Source organism: Martes martes (assembly GCF_963455335.1).
Source record: "Martes martes genome assembly, chromosome: 2".
NCBI lineage: Eukaryota > Metazoa > Chordata > Mammalia > Carnivora > Mustelidae > Martes > Martes martes.
Genome location: NC_137889.1, coordinates 14,930,069 through 14,941,150, shown reverse-complemented (window position 1 = coordinate 14,941,150; position 11,082 = coordinate 14,930,069). Strand labels below are relative to the sequence as shown.

The 11,082-nt window shown below is 44.0% G+C and overlaps 1 long non-coding RNA gene across 1 annotated transcript; it reads left to right on the top strand.

Moving 5' to 3' along the window:
* The first annotated feature begins 1,709 nt into the window (after positions 1–1,709).
* LOC308338838 lies at positions 1,710–7,125 on the top strand. The gene is made up of 3 exons (XR_013966440.1): positions 1,710–3,178; positions 5,257–5,408; positions 5,504–7,125. It is a non-coding gene; the product is annotated as an uncharacterized lncRNA (long non-coding RNA).
* Positions 7,126–11,082: the final 3,957 nt, after the last annotated feature.

The following is an 11,082-nucleotide window of genomic DNA, read 5'->3' as shown; positions in this document are numbered from 1 at the left end:
TGGTCCCCATTCTAGTTACCTACTGCCATGTAACAAACCACCCCAACTTCAGTGGCATAATACGACAATAAATATTTATTATTATTATCTCTTATAATTGTAGGCGTTGATTTGGCTTTAGTAAGCTGTTCTTGCTTGGTTGAAGTCTGGGGGTGGCTGGGGCTGGAATCCAAGGTTATTGCTTCCTGTCAGCAGGGATTTCAGCTGGGGCTGCTGGGAAACACTCATGCCCGGCTTCCCCATGTGCTGTGGGCTTCTGCACAGCATGGCAGCTGGCCTCCAAAAACACATGTCCAAAGAATAAGCCAGGAGCAAACTGCATTGCCTTTTATGATCCAGCCTTGGAAGTTCCATAGTATCACTTTTACAGGAGGTAGTCACAAAGCTCCACACAGATTCAAGGAGGAAGAGATACAGACTTCATCTCTTAACAGAGATGATAAGATCGCGTTGTCAGAAGAGTAGGTAGGACGGGACATACTCTTATGGTCGTCTTTAGGTGATGTAGTCAGCTGCAGTCTGCCCTCTGGCCCCAATGACTCACACCCCTCCCACAAACAAAATACACTCATCCCCTCCCCAAGACCCCTAAGTCTCAATGCTTTATGGAATCAGGACAGGTCAGAAAGAAACAAAATTGAGGATTTCCCTAATGACTCTCTTTTATGAAGGGACTCCTCTTTCTATTCTCTCTCTCTCTCTCTCTCTCTCTATTTATTTATTTATTTATTTATTTATTTTAGAGCAAGAGCCCACGGGAGAGGGGGGTGAGGAGCAGAGGGAGGGAATCCTAAGCAGAGTCCCTGCTGAGTAAGGAGCCCTATGCAGGGCTCCATCTCAAAACCCTGAGATCATGACCTGAGCCAAAATCAGGAGTCAGATCCTCAACGGACTCAGTCACCCGGGCACCCTACGCTCCCTATTCTTTTGATCAGAAAGCAAGGGCTTCTTTGAGATATTTTTCTGTCTCTGCAGCTTAAGCTGTTCCGAGTTTCAAGTTGTGAGTTTATGCCAAGAGATGGGGAAGGAAAACCACCCCAGACTTCTCACCACCTTATTGGCCTTTCTTGGAGTTTTGATTTCCCTCCCCAACCCTCCCGGTATTATTACCTTTCAGAGTTCTCCTTAGTTGCTTTATGTGTTCTGTCTAGTGTTTTTAGATGCAACCAGTGGGAGAGAGACTATGGAATCTGCTTGTTCCATCTTTCTGGAACCAGATCCAGAAGCCACCTCTTCATTTTAGATTTGTTTGCCATCTGGGAACGAGAAGCCATTTTGTTTTCAGACTCAGCAAGTCCTGTCACCTTTATAATTAATTGTTTGTTCTTTAGCTTATCTTTATAACTCCCTCATTTTATTGTAGGCAGCTGGAAGAGGCCAGGTGGCACTTTCAACACTGTGCCTGGAAATTTCCTCCGCCAGATCACACAGTTCATTGGTGCGTTTTCTACTTTCCAAGTTACCGTGGGTGTCAATGTTGCTAAACTTCCCTAAGCCACTCCATAAAAATGTCTCCTTTCTTTCAGATTCCAATAATATTTTCCTCATGTTTATTTAAGTCTTTGCTGACAGACTTTTCAAGGCCAGTCCCAAAGCCAGTGCATATGTTTTAGGTTTTTATTACAGCAGCCCTCACTCTGGTTCCAAAATCTGTATCAATTAAAGTTTGATTGGAGAAGCAAAACCACTTTGAGTGAAACAAGGAGTTTATTGTAGGGATTAGAATGTACATGATTATGGGAGCTGGTTAAGCAGTCTGCGCAATCTGTTGTCCCCACGTCAAGACGCGGGTCTGAAGTCAGCAGGCTGGGCTAGCTTCAGGAGGGGAAGACGGATGCGAAGTGGAGCCGCGAGGGGCGCAGGCGACGACCAGAACCTGCGCGGAAGAGAAGGGACCTGTAGGTCCCACACGGGGCTTTGATGCCTTCCGTCCTGAAACTTCGATGATGAATCAGACCTGCAGAAGAGCTGGTGCACTTCGTCACGGAGTTATTTACAGACCTAGCCAGGATTCAGAGAAACTGGAGAAGCGGAGAGCCAGCAGAGGCACTGCAAGGTGAGCGAGCTGCCACCCACACCGACCTTCTGCTTCAATCATGGCCGCCGCGTCACTTCCGCCTTCCAAAGGTTGCCCCCTGATTTCCGGGAAACATAGTTCCGGCTTAGCCATATGGACATGGTACAAAGCCAACACGGTCCCAAAGGCCCGGCTAGGGATTAGGAGCACAGCCCGAGAATGGACTGAGTTTGTAATGGCAGAGCCTTCCCCTTGGGGCATTTGCGCGGGTCCAGTGCAAAGAACTAACACAAAGGCTAAGTTAGTGCTTAAAACCAGGGCTACTAGGTAACCAACGCATAAAAATGAATAAATAGCCACAATAAATGTTAATAAAATCGTATTGAAATGATTATTCATGCTATTCCATCATGTCCCAAACTGGGCATTAAGATATTAATGGGTTTTGTACCTTAGTTTGCTAAGGCTACCACAGCCAAGTACCACAGAGGGGGTGGGTTCAACAACAGAAATGTATTTTCTCACAGCTCTGGAGGCTGGAAGTCTGAGACCAAGGTGTTGGCAAGGTTGGTCTCTTCTGAGGCCTCTCTCCTTGGCTTGTAACTACCTTCTTGCTGTATGTTCACACGGTCATCTCTCTGTGCCTGGACCTGTTTGGTATCTCTCTGTGTCCTAATGTCCTCTTTTTATAAAGACATTGTGTTAGGGCCCACTCTGATGACTCCACTTGAACTTAATTGCCCCTTTGAAGGTGCTGTCTCCAAATACGGTCACATTCTGGGGTACTGGCGGCTCGGGCTTCAACATATGAATTGGGAAGCCCACAACATTTTTCTATTAGTACAATAAAGTTTGACAAATGCTACGTGCTAGATTTTCTTGAAAATTCACAAAGTACATTTGTAATGAAAGATTACACAGGTCCAGTAATCATCTTTTGTACACGCCATTGTTTTATACATTATGGGTAATCCTAAATTGTCTTTCATCTTCTATACATTGACTGGGAATATTGAACTACTACGTGGTGATCTCATCTGCCAGCTGGGGCTGGTGGTCAGGAAGGGAAGGTGGACATGAGGTGGAGGAGAGGCCACCCACCCTGGACCCCAGGTCTATGAAGCTGGTCTGTCACCACCTCCACGTCTTCAAAGGCGATTGGTGAGTTTCTGTAGAGATCTGTGCTGAGGGATTTGGGTCTGTAGGTGGGCAAGGAGATTGGCCTTTGATGCATCGAAACACCCCTTCCATCTGTACCAAGGAGACCTTCCAGACTGCTACGGGCCTGGAGTTTCCTTGCTCACCTACACTTGCTGGCCAGCATTAGCAACCTCTCACCTGGGCCAACCTCTGTTCCCCGCTCTGTTCTCTTGTTCTTTACAGGTGAAAGAACAAGAGCAGAGCTGGGGAAGCTGCTAGGGTGTGACAGACAGCTGGGCAAGGGTCCATCCCAGAAGCTGTGGGCAGTTCAGCTAGCTCCCCAGTGGCATGGAAAAAAGAGCCCCCTGCCGGACATCCCATGTCAACCATGCACATGCACGCCATGCTCAGGACTCTCCGGGGTCCTGGCCTACTTTCTGCTTCCTATTCTTACCTTTCCAACCTGGTGCTCCGTTCAGCTTTTCTGGCTCAGGCTTTGGCTTTCCTTCTCAACGACAGTGAGGGTTGCTTCTCTAGGTCTGTGGCTTTGGCCTCGTTTGATCTAAGTCACATCCTGGACACTAGACTCTTGAGTCACGTGAAGATCCGCACTGCGACATTGGCCCCTGGGTTCTGTCTATTCCTGCAGGGCTCTTACCGTGAATCATCTCCAGGACCCCAGGTACGACTTGTCAGCTTCTAGTGTTGGCTATGCTGCGACACTGGTATCTTTTGCAAACCGGTGAAGACGGGGCTGTTTGAACAAAGTGTACTTACAGACCTGGCCTGTTCGAATGGCCCCAACGGCTTCCCTTTGTGCAGCATACAGTGCAAGTGGCTTTGCACGCTTATCTCTACCCACAACCACCCTGAAAGATAGAGCATACTGTCCCAATTTCGCAGATGAGAAAGCTGGCTCCCAGAGAGCAACTTCATATGGCCAGCAGGCACTAGAGCGTTCACTTGGACCCGCATCTCCGGACCCCAGGGATGGGGCCCTCTTGCAGGTTGTAACAGACATACGGGTTGATGTTAAAACCAGCTCTTGGCCCAGAGCTGTCCCCACTGACTACAGATTTATTGCATGTTCCTCTATTTTCCAATTCACACTTTCCCTCAGAGAGCTCCGTCAGAATGCTCCCCGTGGCACTGCGCATGCTCACTTACACGGCAACACTTCCTGAAGCACACCCCATTCACCCAATTGCTTTGAGAAATATATTGTGGGGTTTTTTGTTTGTTTTTTAAATATTTTATTTATTTATTTGACAGACAGATCACAAGTAGGCAGAGAGGGAGGCAGAGAGAGAGGGGAAAGCAGGCTCCTCGCTGATCAGAGAGCCTGATGTGGGGCTCGATCCCAGGACCCTGAGATCATGATCTGAGCCGAAGGCAGAGGCTTAACCCGCTGAGCCACCCAGGTGCCCCGAGAAATATATTGTTTTTAAATTAAAACTGCCACATGAATGCGAGAGGAGGTACCGTGCATTTTCCCCTCCCACTTGACCTTGATCTGTTATCTCCGTGGCTTTCTTTTTCAGAATCTCCTGTCCTCGCCTCACCTCAGACAGGCGGCCTCCTGCATCTCACTGAGTGTACTTGCATTTTAAGCTGACAACCTCTAGAATCTTATATGTATCTTTTCTTTATCTATTTTTAGAAAGATTCATTTATTTATTTGAGAGAGAGAGAGCGAGAGAGAGAGAGCATGAACAGGGGCGGGGGGAGGCGGAGGAAGTGGGGGAGAGAGGATCTCAGGCAGACTCCGAACTGAGCACGGAGCCCGACATGGGGCTCGATCTCACCACCCAGAGATCATGACCTGAGCCGAAATCAAGAGTCAGAGGCTCAGCTGATCGCACCATGCAGGTGCCCCTTCTTTATCTATTTTCAGAACAAAATAACATTTAAGCACATACCAACTTAATTAAAAAGTCTTAAAATATGCACAAAATTGTGGGAGTTGTCACAGTGGGCTTTATTAAGCAGAATATGTTTTTCTTGTTTTATAGCATTACGAGAGGGCTCGTGAAATACTTTTTCTTTAAGACTTCGTTTGCAGAAGCAGTTCTACAAATGTTTTCTCGTTTGATCCTTAGGAATCTGAAAGAGGATTAAGCAAGTTGGTATTTTACAGAAGAGGAAGCTGACTCAGAGTGGGTCAACAAATGGCATGATCCTGCCGCTGATAGGGGGAGAGGCGGTCTCCTGATCCAAGATCTGTGCACTTGGAAGACACCGCAGACCGAATGTATGTACCTTTTATACTGAGGGCTACTGTCTCCCGTGTACCAGTGTGCTGTAATCATAGAAACCTCATCCTCCTTTGCATTCACATGTTCGCAGATTACACTAAGAATTCTGGGCTGTGCACCTGCTTTGCTGGCTGTAATGGGACTGAGATGTGGCTGAAACAGCATGAGGAGAGTGTCTGAAGCTTCCTTTGTTCCCTCGAGTCTGGAAGATGGGACATGCAATCTCTCCTCCAGCTTCTTAGAGTCCTGAGTGCGACAGGCAAGGGACATCCATTCCCACCGGCTGCAGAGGGAATCACCAGGTCAGTGCAGTTCAGAGCCAACCTTGGCCTCCAAAAAGCTTCTTGTTTCCTTGCTGCTGCCAGATAGGAAAAGAAGAATCTGAAATCCAATCCTTTATCCGGGGATCGGAGTCTGACCCTTTCATAGGCGAGAGATACAATCTCACGGTACGTGACTTTCTGCTGGTTTTGTCCATGATAATGAGACCCTAGGAGAATACACTAACCACACGGAGAGCTGGAGAACATTCCAGGAGGAGGGAACAGGAAATAGAAAGCCCCGAGGAAAGAATGCACGGGGCGAGTCTTAGAAACAGAAAGGAGACCAGTGTGAGTAAAGCAGGGTCCAGCAAACTTCTCTTGCCAAGGGACCACCTAGTAGAGATTGCAAGCCTTTGTGAGCTGCTCAGTCTTCGTTCCAACTACTCAGCTCTTTGTAGCACAAAGGCCGCCCTGAATAATGGATACACGAATGAGCATGGCTGGGTTCCAATAAAACTTTATTTATGGCCCCTGATGTTTGAATTGCTTGTCATTTCCCTGGGTCACCCAATTGTGTTCTTTCTCTGGTTCTTTCCAACCTTTTACAAATGTGAAAAACCATTCTGAGCTCAGGGACCGCTCAGAGACTGGTGGTCAGCTCTTTGACTGTGGGCTGCACCGTACTGACTGAGCCCGGAGCTGAGGCTTCGGGAGTGAGTGGGGAAGAGAGTCGTCCCAGATGAAGTGAGACAGAGCTAACTAAGTAGGGTGCAGGCCAGACCACAAGCTGAGGTTTTGTAGGCCATTGAAAGGCGTGTGGATTTCATCCTAATTGCTATGGCAAGTGCCTGAAGGGGTTTAGGCAGGAAAGCGCCGCGATCTATTTTAATCACACTCTGGTGCATCCGAGTCCAGAATGGGCTGTCAGGAAACCAAAGTAGAAGCCTCCTCCAGCCGACCAGGCAGAGATGATGAAACACTGAAATGGAATGAGAGCCCGAACCTCAAAGGGAATGAGCTCTCGGGGTGATAGTGTGGGTAAGCATCTAGAAGAGAGCCTGTCATGTAACATCCACTCAGTAAATGTTAGTTCTGTCTGCTTCCTTCCTTCTTTGGTGGTCCCAAACCTGGGAATATTGGTTTGGTCTAAGTCTTTTAGAAAAATGGGTCATTCTATGAAAAATAGGTCAGATAATATCATTAAAGTGAGTGTTTAAGTTTTGTTAATGAGTCTGCGATAGGATACCTGTGGGGGGGGGGGCTCGAGGTTGTGCACTCATTATTCTTACTGAGCCCTGTGAAATAGCTAAAATGTGTGCACTGATTAGGGTTTATCAAGATCACTGGCCTTATTGTTCCTCTGAAAACACATTTAATCTATTTAGTTGTCTTCACTGAAAGTATTACTATAGCAAAAATATTTTTAAAAATTATTTGTAAGCATAGAGAGAAAAAAAAAAACAACAAAGCAAAAACTCATCTTTATGTGCCATTCCATTTTCTCCCAATCGCTTGATCTCTCCTGGCGTTGAATAGGAATAAAGATGGAAAAAACACCAAGGTCAGACATTTGTCTGAGAGTGACAACTGATCAACTTGGAAAGGGGACAAAGCACCCAGAACCCCATATGGGGCCCATGGAGTTGAGATGTGGTATGATGAAATTCTATGCAACCCAGAATCTGGGTGTTCAGCGAAATAATGTGGACAATTGTAGGGTTAAGGATGTTACATCTATTTGATTTTGTGGACTTTGAAAGGTAGAGGTGGTTAATCAGTAGTTAGTAACGTGTTATATATAGCAAAAACATAAAAACGACCATAGCTCTTGACCTCCAAAGGTTCTGGAGGACAATCCTTCCTTTTTACTTTTTTCTGTTTCTGGAGCTCCAAGCATCCCCTGTGCAGTCTCTCTCTGCCATTGTCTTCCTGACACTTTCTGTTCTATGAGTGTGTCTTCTCCTCTTCTATCTCTCCTAAGGACACCTGTCTTTGGAGTTAGGCCCCCGAGAATAATCCCGAATCATCTTATTTCAATTTCCTGAACTTAACCATGTCTGCAAAAGCCCAGTCTCCAATAAGATCATATTCACACATTCTGGGTGTCAGGACATGAACATGTCTTTAACCCATGACAATGGTGCACTCTGTACTTTTTTAAAAAGTTACTTTGGGGGATCAGCAGCATAATTTCTCTATGTACAATGTGCAAGTGGATACATTGCCCTAGGATTATTTTCTAATTGATTCCAGTATGTAAGTCTTGTCTTTTTTTTTAAAAGATTTTTATTTATTTGACACACAGAGAGAAATCACAAGTAGGCAGAGAGGCAGGCAGAGAGAGAGGAGGAAGCAGGCTCCCCGCCGAGCAGAGAGCCCGATGTGGGACTCGATCCCAGGACCCGGAAACCACAACCCGAGCTGAAGGCAGAGGCCCAACCCACTGAGCCACACAGGCGCCCCAAATCTTGTCTTTTTAACTAAATTCTAAGTTTTGTGTCCACTCCAGGGCTTCTTATTTTTTAAGTTTTGGATTATTTACACATTTTTATAAGAACAACAGTGCTGCAATGAATACCAAGTGCCTAAGCTTATATCTACTAAGCTAGCAGTACAATGAATATCCAGAAACACTGGGTTAAAGGGCATGGGAAGTTTACATTAAGATACATATTGTCAAGTTGCCTCCCAAGGGGTTGCACCCATTTTCTGTCCTACAACAGGTGTGTGAGAGCATCTCTTTCCCTTGAGCTTGCAGAAAATTATTTCCTACCCCGCTTTTTGATCTTTGCCCAAAATCATTTATTAAAAATTCTTATTTGGGGGCGCCTGGGTGGCTCAGTGGGTTAAAGCCTCTGCCTTCGGCTCAGGTCATGATCCCAGGGTCCTGGGATCGAGCCCCAGGTCTCTGTTCAGCAGGGAACCTGCTTCCTCCTCTCTCTCTGCCTGCCTCTCTGCCTACTTGTGATCTCTTTCTGTCAAATAGGTGAATAAAATCTTTAAAAAAAAAATCTTATTTTAAAGATCATTTATTTCATAATAGCTGCCATCAAATATCTTTATAAAGTGTCTAGTACCCATTTTTTTTCTATGAAATATCTCCTTTTGTTTATGTACTTGTCCTTTTTTCTATTGGAGTTTTGGTCTTTTTTTAAGTAGACTTAGGAAGAAATCTTATTTATTTTTTTATTTCATAGAAATCATGACCTTGTTATATATGTTGCAAATATTTGTTTTCAGTTTGCTATTTGTCTTACTTTGTTTTTTCATGTTGAATGTAAAAATATTTATATGTAGTTAAATTTATTAATTTTTTTCTTCAGTGACTTCTAAGACTTTGATTTTATCCACTCCAAGATATTTTCTTCTTATTGTTTTACAATATCATTTAAAAAAAAACGTTAATTTCCATTTTCTGGTTTTAAAATGTCCACTCGTTGGGGCACCTGAGTGGCTCAGTCGTTAAGCATCTGCCTTTGGCTCAGGTCACGATCCCAGGGTGCTGGGCCTTGGGCTCAGCCCGCTTGGGCTCCCTGCTCAGCAGCAAGCCTGCTTCTCCCTTTCCCACTCCCCCTAGTTGTGTTCCCTCTCTCACCATCTCTTTCTCTCTGTCAAACAAATAAATAAAATCTTAAAAAAGAATAAAATACTAAGTCCATTTATTTAAACAAGAAAACGAAGAACAGTTCACCTCTGTCTTCCACTGCCCGTGCCTTGCCTCTGGCAATCACCAATTTGTTCTGTTATCTATGAGCTTGTCTTGCGTTGTTTTGTTTTGCTTTGGACTCCACATATGGAGAGATCATGCAGTATTTCTTCTTCTCTGTCTGACTGACTTCACTTAAGATAATGCCCTTGAAGTCCATCCATAGATTTGCAGATAGCAGGATTTCATTCTCTTTTATGGATAAATAGCATTCCATTGTATATGTACCATAGTTTTCTTATCCAACCATAGAAAGGACACTTAGGTTGTTTCCATATCTTGGCTATTATGAATAATGCTTCAATGAACATGAGGGTGCACATATCTTTTTGAGTTTAGTGTTTTAATTTTTTTCAGATAAATTCCCAGAAGTAGAATTCCAGCATAATAGTTCTATTTTTAATTTTTTGAGACATCTCTATACTGTTTTGCATAGCAGCTGTACCATTTTCCATTCCCAGCAGTGCACAAGGGTTCCCTTTTCTCCATATCCTTGCCAACACTTGTTATCTCTTGTTTTTTTTTGATACTAGCCATCTTCACAGGTATGAGGTGATATCTCATTGTGGTTTTGATTTGCATTTCCCTGATGATTAATGATGCAGAGAATTTTTTCATGTGTCTGATGGCCATCTGCATATTTTCGTTGGAAAAATATGCATTTAGATCTTCTGCCCATTTTTTAATCTGATTGTTTTTTTTTTTTTCTTTTGAGTTATAGGAGTTCTTTATATATTTTGGATACTAGCCCCTTACGGGATATAAGATTGGCAATTATTTTCTCCCATTTCAATAGGTTGCCTTTTCATTTTGTTGATGATTTCTTTTGCTGTGCAGAAGCTTTTTATAGTTCCACTTGTTTAATTATGATTTTTTGCATTGTGCTGCTTTTTAAATTGAATTCATCAATCAGATTATTAATTAGTACCATTCCATTGTCTTCTGGGCTTGCAAAATTCTGATGAGAAGTCTGCTGTCTTCTTTGTTTTTGTTCTTCTCCACATAATATTTTTTCCCTTATGAACTCTTTACATTACCGTGGTACCTCTGTTACACATAATGAACCAACGTCAATTCATTACTATTAACTAAAGTCCACACTTTATTCACATTTCCTTAGTTTTTATCCAACATCCTTTTTCCCATCTAGGATACCACATTACATGTAGTCCTCATGTCTCCCTAGGTTCCTCTAGGTTGTGAGTTTTTCAGACTTTGTTTTCTGATGATCTTGACAGTTTTGGGGAGGTATCTTGTGGGATGTCTTTCAGTGTAGGTGTGTCTGATTTTTTTTCATGATTAGACTTATTTTTTATTGCTGAGGTAACAAATTACTCCCAACTTAGTGGCTTAAATAGCACAAATTTATTTCTTATGATTCTGTATGTCAGAAGTCTGGCATGAGTCTCACTGGGCCAAAATCAAGGAGTCAACATGGCTGTGATCCTTTCTGGCAGCTCTCAGGAGACTCTGTGTCCTTGTCTTCTGCAGCTAGAGGCCACCTACAATTTCTTGACTGATAGTTTTATTCTCCATCTACAAACCTAGGAGTTCTCTCTGATCCTTCCATCTCTCTGATGCTTTTTCCACTGTCACATCTTTCTCTCTCTCTCCCTCTACTGACCACAAAGCCAGTAGAGGCTCTCTACTTTTAAGGACTCATGCAATTTGATTGTGTTTAGTCAGATAATGCAGGATTAT